At 39.9% G+C, this 10,314-nt stretch overlaps 1 non-coding gene across 1 annotated transcript; it reads left to right on the top strand.

The window, feature by feature from the left end:
- Window positions 1–423: 423 nt before the first annotated feature.
- LOC127207776 (U2 spliceosomal RNA) lies at window positions 424–614 on the top strand. The gene has a single exon (XR_007832982.1). It is a non-coding gene; the product is annotated as a U2 spliceosomal RNA (small nuclear RNA).
- Window positions 615–10,314: the final 9,700 nt, after the last annotated feature.

Genomic DNA, 10,314 nt, shown 5'->3' with positions numbered 1-10,314 from the left:
ATCTTACAGTTGGGGATGAGGTCCCCTTCTGTCACAGACTTAGGGGAGGGGAATAGGATGAAAGAGGGAGGGAGGGGGAACAGGAAGATACAAGTATGGAGATAAAAAATGAGATGTAATCTGAATAAATTACTTAAATAAAAAATTTAAAAAAGAGAATAACCAACAGCCGCATAACTAGACTTAAGCCATGAATAGGAGAGAATTCATACCTGCTACTATAAACTTAGCAAATTACTCATGGCTGGACAGGCCATGGAACCTAAAGAATAACCTACTAGTGCCATTTTCCTAAACCAATATAGTTTCTAACTCTATTCTAAATACTTATCCTTATATTCCTAGGTCAGTGTAGCTCTAACCCCTCATCGAAGAAGCTCCTTTTTGCAACAGATGGAGACTATTATCAAGAGACACAACTGGATCACTTCTTGGCCTTTTGGCTAAGATGAAGTGTAGTATCTGTTCTTATCAGTTTAATATCTGATACGTCCTCTATCTGAGGACAATATATTAAATGGATCTTTGGAAGTAGGAGTTGGAATTGGAGCTTGCTCCGTCCACTCTACGCATTGACCTGGTACTGTAGTACCTCCAAGAACAGTATACCCCCTAGGGTAATTGGTCAAAACACAGAGAGTAAGTGACTGTGAGCTGCCTAACCCCAACTAACACATCTGCAGCACAACCTCTACAGGTAAGGCTCTGGGAACAGCACGGAAGAAGGGGCAGAAAGACTGTAAGAGCCAGAAATTCAAGGCATGTGCTGTCAGATGGTGTCTAGGAGACATGATAGAGAAAATGCATCCATGAAATTTCGACCATATGGTTACCTGAATAAAAGCAGCCTAATGTCAACAATACTTGACATACCAATATGGACAGGGGAAATTCTCCATTGCCTCACCCCTAGTGAAGAGCTGTATATTGTCAATGGTTGCTGATAGACAAAGAATCAGCTTCTTTTAGGGACAAACTGCTGCATTGCCTGCCAATCCCTAATGCCCAGCACTGGACACATGCAATATGAGCAAAGCTAAATGGACTTGGTAGGTTATGTATACATGGGAACATATAAACACATATTCATAAATTTGGCGGTGGCATATAGGAGGAGTTGAAAGGAGAAAAGGAGGGGCAGAAGTACTGTAGATGTAGTGCTTATGTCTGAAGTTCTCAAAAATAGCATTAAAATAAAAAACAATAGAGCGGAAGTTCATTTCTTTGATCATGCTTGGGTTACAAAGAGTATCCATAAAATAATTCAATTATCTGTTTTTTATAACAAAATATACAGAATTTAACACTTAACTGCTTCCAGATCATTTAATATATGTGATTTTTGTCTTCCATCTAAATTATAAGCAAGTTAAATATAAGAATCATGACTTAATACATTTTTTATACTTTTCAGAGTGGTAAATAGTATGTTGGACAGATACCTTTAACATGTAAATTTTTTGACTAATTTTAGCATGTATCTTTACCACCTGCATAATATCTAATAAAGTTATTAAAGTTTCTGGTTAGTCAGGCTTTCATAATGGATACCTTACTGTACATTAAATGTCTTAAAATTGTTCCTCAACTTTACATTAGGCCTCTTGAGTTTTTAGCCACTCAGTCCTAATGACTAATTCCGGCTGCTCATAAGACTAATGGCCCATTCATTTATTTAACCTGTCTTAATAATTGGTGCAGCTTATTGAACCCAATAGTTCCAGTGCTGTGCTTGATCTGGCAGGTAAACGCAGCTGCAGTTAAGTACAACAGCCATCCGAGAGGTGGTTAGTCTCCTGCACAGCTGCCATCTCTGAGATAAATGGCTTGTGGGAAGCCTGCCGGTGTCCAGGGGATCTGGAAGATGTAAGAAAGGCCTTGTCCTCTGTGTGCAGTTCAGTCATATCTTTTTCACTTCCTGACGTTGTCTATTTGGTGTTGATTGAATAACAGCTTAACATTTTGATCATATCAAACAACAGCTTATTAGGCAAAAATAATGTATTTTCAATAAAAGGAGAGAAAAAAAACCTCTCTGTGTATGTCCTTTAAATGTAACACTGAAGCCATGCAAGTCTGTTAATTTGTTTTGTTTTGTTTTGTTTTTTAGACAGGTTTCTCTATGTATCCTTGGCTGTCCTGAACTCACTCTGTAGACCAGGCTGGTCTCGAACTCACAGAGACCACTCACTGCCTCCCCGAGTGCTGAAATTAAAGGCATGTGCCATCATGACCGGCTGCCTATTAATATTTTTAAGTGACTGAATAAATTCTTAGGTTATAAAAGAAAAAAATATCAAAAGTTACATTTGAACTGCATAAATTTGGCACACCACCAATTATTGATTTGTTAATTTGTTCAACAAAAGTTCTTTACATATGCAATAAATTGTAACTCTGGCAATTGTTCCTGCGTACAGAGTTGTCATTTCCCTTTTTCTTAGGATAATAGAACGAATGAGAATAATGAAATTTGATAACGGCAGAATAAAATATGGCTGATATGTCTAATTTGACTGAGAGCTAAGAAAATGTTAACCTGTTGAAGTTGGCCACTAAGTCTTTTTATCACTTGCCTGTAAGGCAGAGCCTGTGGGATCCAGAAAGGGCTAGCTACCGACTGTCACAGCGATTTACAAGAGCCTGTAAACAGCATAACACACTATATGTTGAGAACATTGGGGGGGGGGGGGAACCAAGACTTCAAAGGCAACACTGGGTGTAGTGAAGTGTACTTTGTTTGTTTGTTTGTTTTTCTGGCCTCCATGAAGCCGAAGAGGAGCTCAGTGATGGGCTGAATTGCTTTCATCTTGAGGCGGTGAGAAAAGGACTGGGACCTTTGATGGAGGGGTGATAACCAGCCTCTTGCAGCACAGCCAGCACGCAGGGCCATCTGCCTCTGTGTGTTCACCTTTCTTCCTGTGTCAGGAACAATACCAGCATCCCAGTGCTCAAATGAAGAAAATTACAGCACACACAAGAAGGTCCTAGTAGTAGAAAGACAGAGGCATGAGGAACAATGGGGCCAGCGTCTAATAACATAGTGATGCTATGTGACACCGGCAACACCTTAGACGAAATGGTAGGGCAATAATCCGAACACTTAAAACCTCATGGACGGATCGCCAAACCATTCCCCATTGTAAGGAGATTTTGTTGAGTTCTTGCCGGCTCCTTAAAAAAAAAAAAAAAGACACGCACAAAGAATGGTCTGTGTCTCAGAAGCAGGTAGGGAACAGACTTCACACAGAGGCTTCTAGATCTAGAACTCACTAGACTGAGTTCATATAAGGTGAGAGAACAGGTGTCTCAAAGATCTCATAATTAAGTAAAGCCAGTTGCCAGAACCAGCAGCTCCTCCCTAATTGCACCTACCAAACACTGCCATGACTGACATAAGGTGCGAAGCTTCCATATTTTTTCACTTCTTTTGGATCCCTGACTCACAGATATTAGAAGTTGTATGTGACATCAACCACCTCAGAAAGCTGTTGACCAATATTGCACTTAAAGATTAGAATTTGTGAGAATGACATGAAAAACGGTATCAAGACGTTCTCCCCCCATCCCCCACCCCCTGCTGAAAAATATGGAATGTGGATGCTTCACAAATTTGCATGCCATCCTTGAGCCAGCACCACTCTTCTCATTTTCATATCAGTCCAGCTTTAATGTATATACTGCTGAAGTAAACACTGCACTGTCATTTCTGAGGTGTAGAATTGACTGATTCTTCAAGGGTTGCTGGATAGTCAGGTCAGTTAAGCTCCAATGATTCCCCTAAAGCTGGGGAGCAAAATGTTAACAGGCAAAACCTGTGAGTGGGGAAAGAAGGAAAAGTCATCTATTACGAAAGCTGGGCTTTCTTCTCTCCGTGTACTGACATCTTGACTTACCCTTCCATCTTTACACTCACGTGGTTCTCAGAGGCAATCAGTTAAATCTAAGATCCGATCTGTGAGAAATAGCCACACAAAGAAAAATGATCAAAGCATGCTTTCTAGGTTTCTGCATCTTTCAGATCTTTTTCCCAATAGATAATTTTAGTTTCTAGTACTTTATGAATAGAATTATATTTAAAATACTGTGATTGAATGACAATGGGAACTAAATGGATGTAACACAAATGTATCCAAGAATTGTGATTATATACTTACAAAATAGACTATAAACCTTTGCCTTAAAAACAGAAAACTGAAAAAAAAAATGACATTTGACAATCAGCATAAGGAAGTAGGTTAAACGTAAATCTTGAGGGACTTTATTTAGAAAATAAAACACTTAAAGATAATGAAACAGAAAAGAAAGTTTATTAATTTGGTTAATTGTGTTTCTTGAGAACTTGGCCTGATAAGAAGTGTAAGTAAATTAGAAAATGCAAAGAAAGTGTAATAGTAAATGCTATGAAACAGGCCAAAATTAAAGTAAGAAAATAGTTATAGAGGTGACTCATCAAATGATCTAATTGTCAACAACAGCGATGGGCACAACACCCAACAGATGATAAGTTTTCAAGAGTTTATCCTGGGGAGATAATTGTGGGACATGATAGTCAGTGGCCTTCCTGAGAAGAGCCAGCACCTCAGCAGGATTTACCGTGGCTCACAGTGGCCTGTCACATGTAGCTGATAGAAAGAGAAGCAAGGTGGTTGGTTTTAATGTTAACTTGTCACACATTAGAATCACCTGAGTAGGAAGCCTCCCCCCCTCCCTGTACCCCTTTCAGAACTGCCCTGCTTGCTTTGACTTGTGTGTGAAGACCCATGAGAATGTGGAGGACACCTGCTGGTAGCAGTCCAGAATTAAAGGACATGGTGGCAGAGGGAAATGTGTTCACTTTCCCTTGCTTGCTCTCCCCCATTGCCTGCTCACCCTCTACCTTTGCCACCAAGTGCCTTCCCAGGTTCCCTTGATGATGGACTCTAACCCGGGAGAAGTAATAACTTCTTCCTCCTTACATTGCTTCTGCTGTGGTGTTTAGCACAGCAACAGAGAAGGAAACTAGGAAAAGAAGTCAGGAATAAGTGGCCACCCATTCAAGACAATTAGTACTTTGGGCAGGATGATCCTTGCGATTGTTGGGAGTTTATAACACTGTCCTTTCTGAGACGATGGGCGCGCCATCTTACAACTCTGAAATGTACAGGTAACTGATACCACTCTAAGATAAGGCTTGTCCTGCAGGCACATTTCTGCTTAAGAGACTCAGTAGACTGACAGCCTTCCCTTTAAGAAACTCAGTTATCTTTGCTTCCGTTTTTTTTTTTTTTTTTTTTGGCCTTCATTTTTAGATTCACTTTAAGACTCCTTATCTATAGATATGTTTGTTCTTTTGGATATTTCTTTGAATGACGGTAAGGTAACATCTTTACCTTATTAATGAGCTAAAGATAAGATTTTTTTTTTCCTTTGGCAGGGGACCAAATCTAAGACTTTTTATATGCTGGACAAAGGCACTATCTCTGACCTACATTCTTAGCTCCAAAGAAAATCTTTTCTGTGAGGTTGCCTTCTTATCTGTGACAAAGTCACAATCAGAGTGATTTCTTTTGAAATGTGTCCCTTAACATCGCTTAGGAAACAGAATTCACTCCATATCCAATTAGTCAGAATGAGTGACCAGAACATCTATTTCAATGGCGTGCTGAGTCTTCCCACGCTAATTAAACATATTCTTTGCTTAGTGAGCATGTTAAAGAAACTTCTTCTCTAATCAGTTTCTCACTAATCAATCATTTTCAGTCTGATTGTCTTCTCTGCAGGGAGGCAGGGCAGTAGGGCTTTGCCTGTGTTTGTACTGAGGATTTGGTTTGCATGGCTGCTGCTTTTCTATTCTTACATGGCTGACCGCATTATATGAAGCACAGAACTGTCTACTTACTCTCCCTGTGAGATCACATTTTACACAGAATTATGAAGGTCCTCTTCCTTCTTGGATAATGGGAAAAATTTATGGTACAGCTTCAGTCAAGCAAGTAAATCATCAGGCAATTTCTGAGTTCTGGGAGAGATGCTACAGTGTGTTAAGACCGTACATCCTTGCTTCAGTGACTTTGCTGTCCAAGCGCCAAGAGGAATTAGAAGGACAAGTCAATACAAATCAATAAAAGACTAAATTGGTGAATATTAAGGCTGCAGTAGACATGCAGAGCAAAGAATAATCAGCATGGGTTGGCACATCCAGGAAGGGCTTTCCTGAAAGTTGTGGTTTGGTGTATTTGTACTCTGAAATTTGAATGTAGAAAACGAATCCATAATGTGATGGTGTTAAGACGTGAGCTTTTTGAAGATTGTTAGGCCATGAGAGCCCCCAATAAATCATGGGTTGTATTAGTGCTCTTGTAAAAGAGCACCTGTCTTTCCTGCTGTGCCATGAAGGACACAGAGAGAAGATGCCACACACAAGCCAGGAAGTGGACCTCACCAGGCATTAAACATCACACTACCTTAAGTTTGGACTTTACAACATTCAAAAGCATGGGAAATAAACACATGCCTAACTCCAATATGACTTCATCTCTGTCTACTTCATAATGTCAGCACATGGCTCATGGTATGTATTTGTTACTTTTTGTTGCTGTGATAAAGCAGCTCATGGAAGAAAGAGTTTGTTTTGGTTTACAGTTCCAGAGTGATAAGAGTCCATAAAAGTGTGGAGACAGGGTAGTTAGTGGTAGGCAATGTGACAGGAGCAGGGAGCTGAAAGATCCCATTGCCAGGCACAAACACAAAGCAGAGGCTGAACTGGAGGTGGGCCAAGGTTTTTAGCTCCCACAGTCTGCCCCAGTGATATACATCCACTGTCAAGGCTGCATCTTCACATAACGTCTCCAAATAACAACACAAACAGGGGAGCAAGTTCAGATACCCCAGCCAGTAGGGAGCACTTCTCATTCAAACGCCATCCTATTTTTTTTTTTTTTTTTAATAGTAGCCTGAACAGCCTAAGACAAAGATGAATGAAAATTAGATATCTGTGTCAGAGCTGGTGAAAAGAGGGATTTTTAGCCTGGGATACACATTTGTACTTCAGGAAATCTCCAGATTGTTTCCAAATATTTAGACCTATTTGTACTTGTGCATTTTTTTTTTCCTCACTGAGAGAGTTCATAACTTTTGTTAGCTGCTTAAAGGTATGTATAACTATAAAAAAAAAAAAAAAAAAAAAAAAAGTAAAGAGCCAGCACTTTAGTTTTTGTGCTCAGGAACCGGAGACCCTCAGGAAGTGTCAAACCATTACAGTCAGTTTCATCTCAGCACTTAAAGCGGCGATATACCAGATAGCTTGTAATGTGCCTAGAGGAACAGGGACAAAAACATTTATACATTTGAATGCACAGAGGACTCTTACATGTGGGCATAAAATAGTTTCTCCTCTTATATTGAAAAGACTGTAAATTTCTAGAAAAAAATAACCATCTTATACATAGAAATTTTATCCTTTTAAGCTCGAACACTTTTGCATGCTTTTGAGGACACGGTTTTATTGTGTTATCTAGCTCGATCTCAAACTCCTGGGCTCAAGCGATCCTCTTGCTTCAGTATCCTGATGACAACTGAGGATGAATGCCTTGGCTATGTAGTGCACTCTAAGCAAGCATATTCATGTTCTCTCTGTCTCTCTGTCTATCTGTCTGTCTGTCTGTCTGTCTCTGTCTCTCTGTCTGTCTCTGTGTCTGTCTGTCTGTCTGTCTCTCTCTCTCTCCATCTCCAGTTCTTCCCTCTTTTTGAATGAAGAGAACCTAAAAGTAACTGTGGTCATCTGTTACATGCATTGCATCTCATGACTCCATCTCTTTTGTCTTGACATTAACAGAAGTGTTTTTACTTTTTTCTTTGAATTTTGAATATATGTGAAAGGATATACTCAGTAAACAGATAAATGTTTTTAATATACTTTATTAATTTATTCATATTACATCTCAATAGTTATCCCATCCCTTGTATCCTCGCATTCCTCCCTCCTTCCCATTTTCCCCTTACTCCCCTCCCCTATGACTGTGACTGAGGGGGACCTCCTCCCACTGTATATGCTCATAAGGTGTCAAGTCTCTTCTTGGTAGCCTGCTATCCTTCCTCTGAGTGCCACCAGGCCTCTCCATCCAGGGAATGAGATCAAATATGGGGCACCAAAGTTCGTGTGAAAGTCAGACCCCAGTCTCCACTCAACTGTGGAGAATGTCCTGTTCATTGGCTAGATCTGGGTAGGGGTTTGAAGTTTACTGCACGTATTGTCCTTGGCTGGTGCCATAGTTTGAGCAGGCCCCCTGGGCCCAGATCTGCCCATCATAATGTTCTTCTTATATGTTTCTAGGACCCTCTGGATCCTTCTATTTCCCCATTCTCTCACCTAGAGTCCCAATAGGATGTCCTCCCCTCTGTCCCAGTTTCCTGGTAAGTGAAGACTTTCATGGGACATGCCCCTAGGGCTAGTGTCAAGATATAAGTGAGTATATACCATTTGACTCTTTCTGCTTCTGGGTTAACTCATTATGATCATTTCTAGTTCAATCCATTTGCCCACAAATTTCGGGAATTCCTTGTTTTTAATAGCTGAGTAGTATTCCATAGTGTATATGTACCACAGTTTCTTTATCCATTCTTCTACTGATGGACACTTAGGCTGTTTCCATGTTCTGGCTATTATGAATAAGGCTGCTACGAACATGGTTGAGCAAATGTTCTTGTTGTGTGCTGGAGTATCTTCTGGGTATATTCCAAGGAGTAGAATATCTGGTTCTTGAGGAAGCCTTATTCCCAGTTTTCTGAGGTAGCGCCAGATAGATTTTCAAAGTGGCTGTACTAGTTTGCATTCCCACCAGCAATGAAAGAGTATTCCTCTCTCTTCATATCCTCGCCAGCATGTGGTGTCTGGAACACATTGGCACAGGAGACAACTTCCTGAACAGAACTCCAAAAGCCTAGGCCTTAAGGTCAACAGATAAATGTTTTTAAAGCAATTTCGTTTTTAATTACATGACTATGTGTGGGCTTGTGCACGTGAATGCCAGTGCCTTTGGAGGCCTGAAGAGGGCCTTATCCCTTGACACCAAAGTTACAAGCTGTTGTGAGGTGCCTGTCATGGATACTGGGAACTGAATGCATGTCTTTGCAGTAGCAGTATAAGTTCATAACCACTGGGCAATCTTTTCAGACCCAAGTCCTGAAGTCTTTCCTACAGATTTTTATCTAAAAAATGGTGTGGAAAAATAGAATCCAATGCTCAGAATTCTAATTCAGCTACCTTCCCTTTATTTAGTTTGTGAATATACCAGCTGTGTTTTTCTGTTTAAAGGCACACAACTTGAGCACATTAAAGAATATTTATGATAGATGTGTCCTGGATGTCACTGGAGGGCTACATACTATTTTTAAGATAATAGAATCTAGCAAATATTTTTCTTTTCCATGTTAGGATTTGGGAAATACTGTTTTCTTTATTAGTTATAAGAAGCATCATTGAGAACGAGAGGCGCAAGAGTGATGTAGATGCACTGTGAAGTACGTGCGGAGGTCTTCAGAATTGTTAAACTAAAGGGAAAAATCAGAATATCACCATGGAATGAAATTCTGTATAACACACATATGTGGGTTTTCTAGGGCTGACCTAGCACTAATCAAGTATCATAAACTAGATGGAGTAAAACAGCAGAAATTCCTTGTCTTGTAGCTCTCTGGTACTAGCTGGAATTCTGAGGCATGTGTTATCAAGAGTGGGTCTTACCAAAGGCCATGAAGGGTGGTCTGTTCTCTACTTTGCTTCTGGTAAATTTTGCCAACTTGTAGTTTCCCATGGCTTATAAACACATCACATATTCACACAGTATTTTGCTTGTGTGCAAGCCTGTGCCAAAGTTTCCTGATTTTGTAAGGATACCAGTTTTATTAGATTAAAGGCCCGTATAAATTTGATCTCATACTAGTTAATTGCATTACTGGTGACCCTATTTATAAATAAGTTCTTATTATGAAGTAGGGTTAGGACTTCAATATGTGATTTTTTTTTCCAGTTCACTATCATGCTTGTAACAATTCCACTTGATATAAGTTAGTTAAAGCACGCTCACACAATGACTGAAACATGTTTTGTAGGCTTGGATTTTTCAAAAACCTGCTTTATTTAGGGTTCTTAAAAGCTTTTTACCTCTCTTCCAACCCACTGACCAGAGGTAGGAGAGAAGAAAGGTTAATAGCGGCAGAGGATGTGGGCCTTTTTAGATGTAGTTCTTTAGGGCAATTCCACTCTGTGTTTTCAGGATACCAGCAGTCCAGTCAAATAGCAAATACCAAACAGCAACACCCATCAATAGGAGC

The sequence above is a fragment of the Acomys russatus genome, chromosome 24, assembly GCF_903995435.1.
Source record: "Acomys russatus chromosome 24, mAcoRus1.1, whole genome shotgun sequence".
Taxonomy (NCBI): Eukaryota; Metazoa; Chordata; class Mammalia; order Rodentia; family Muridae; genus Acomys; species Acomys russatus.
This window is presented reverse-complemented; position numbering and strand designations above follow the sequence as displayed.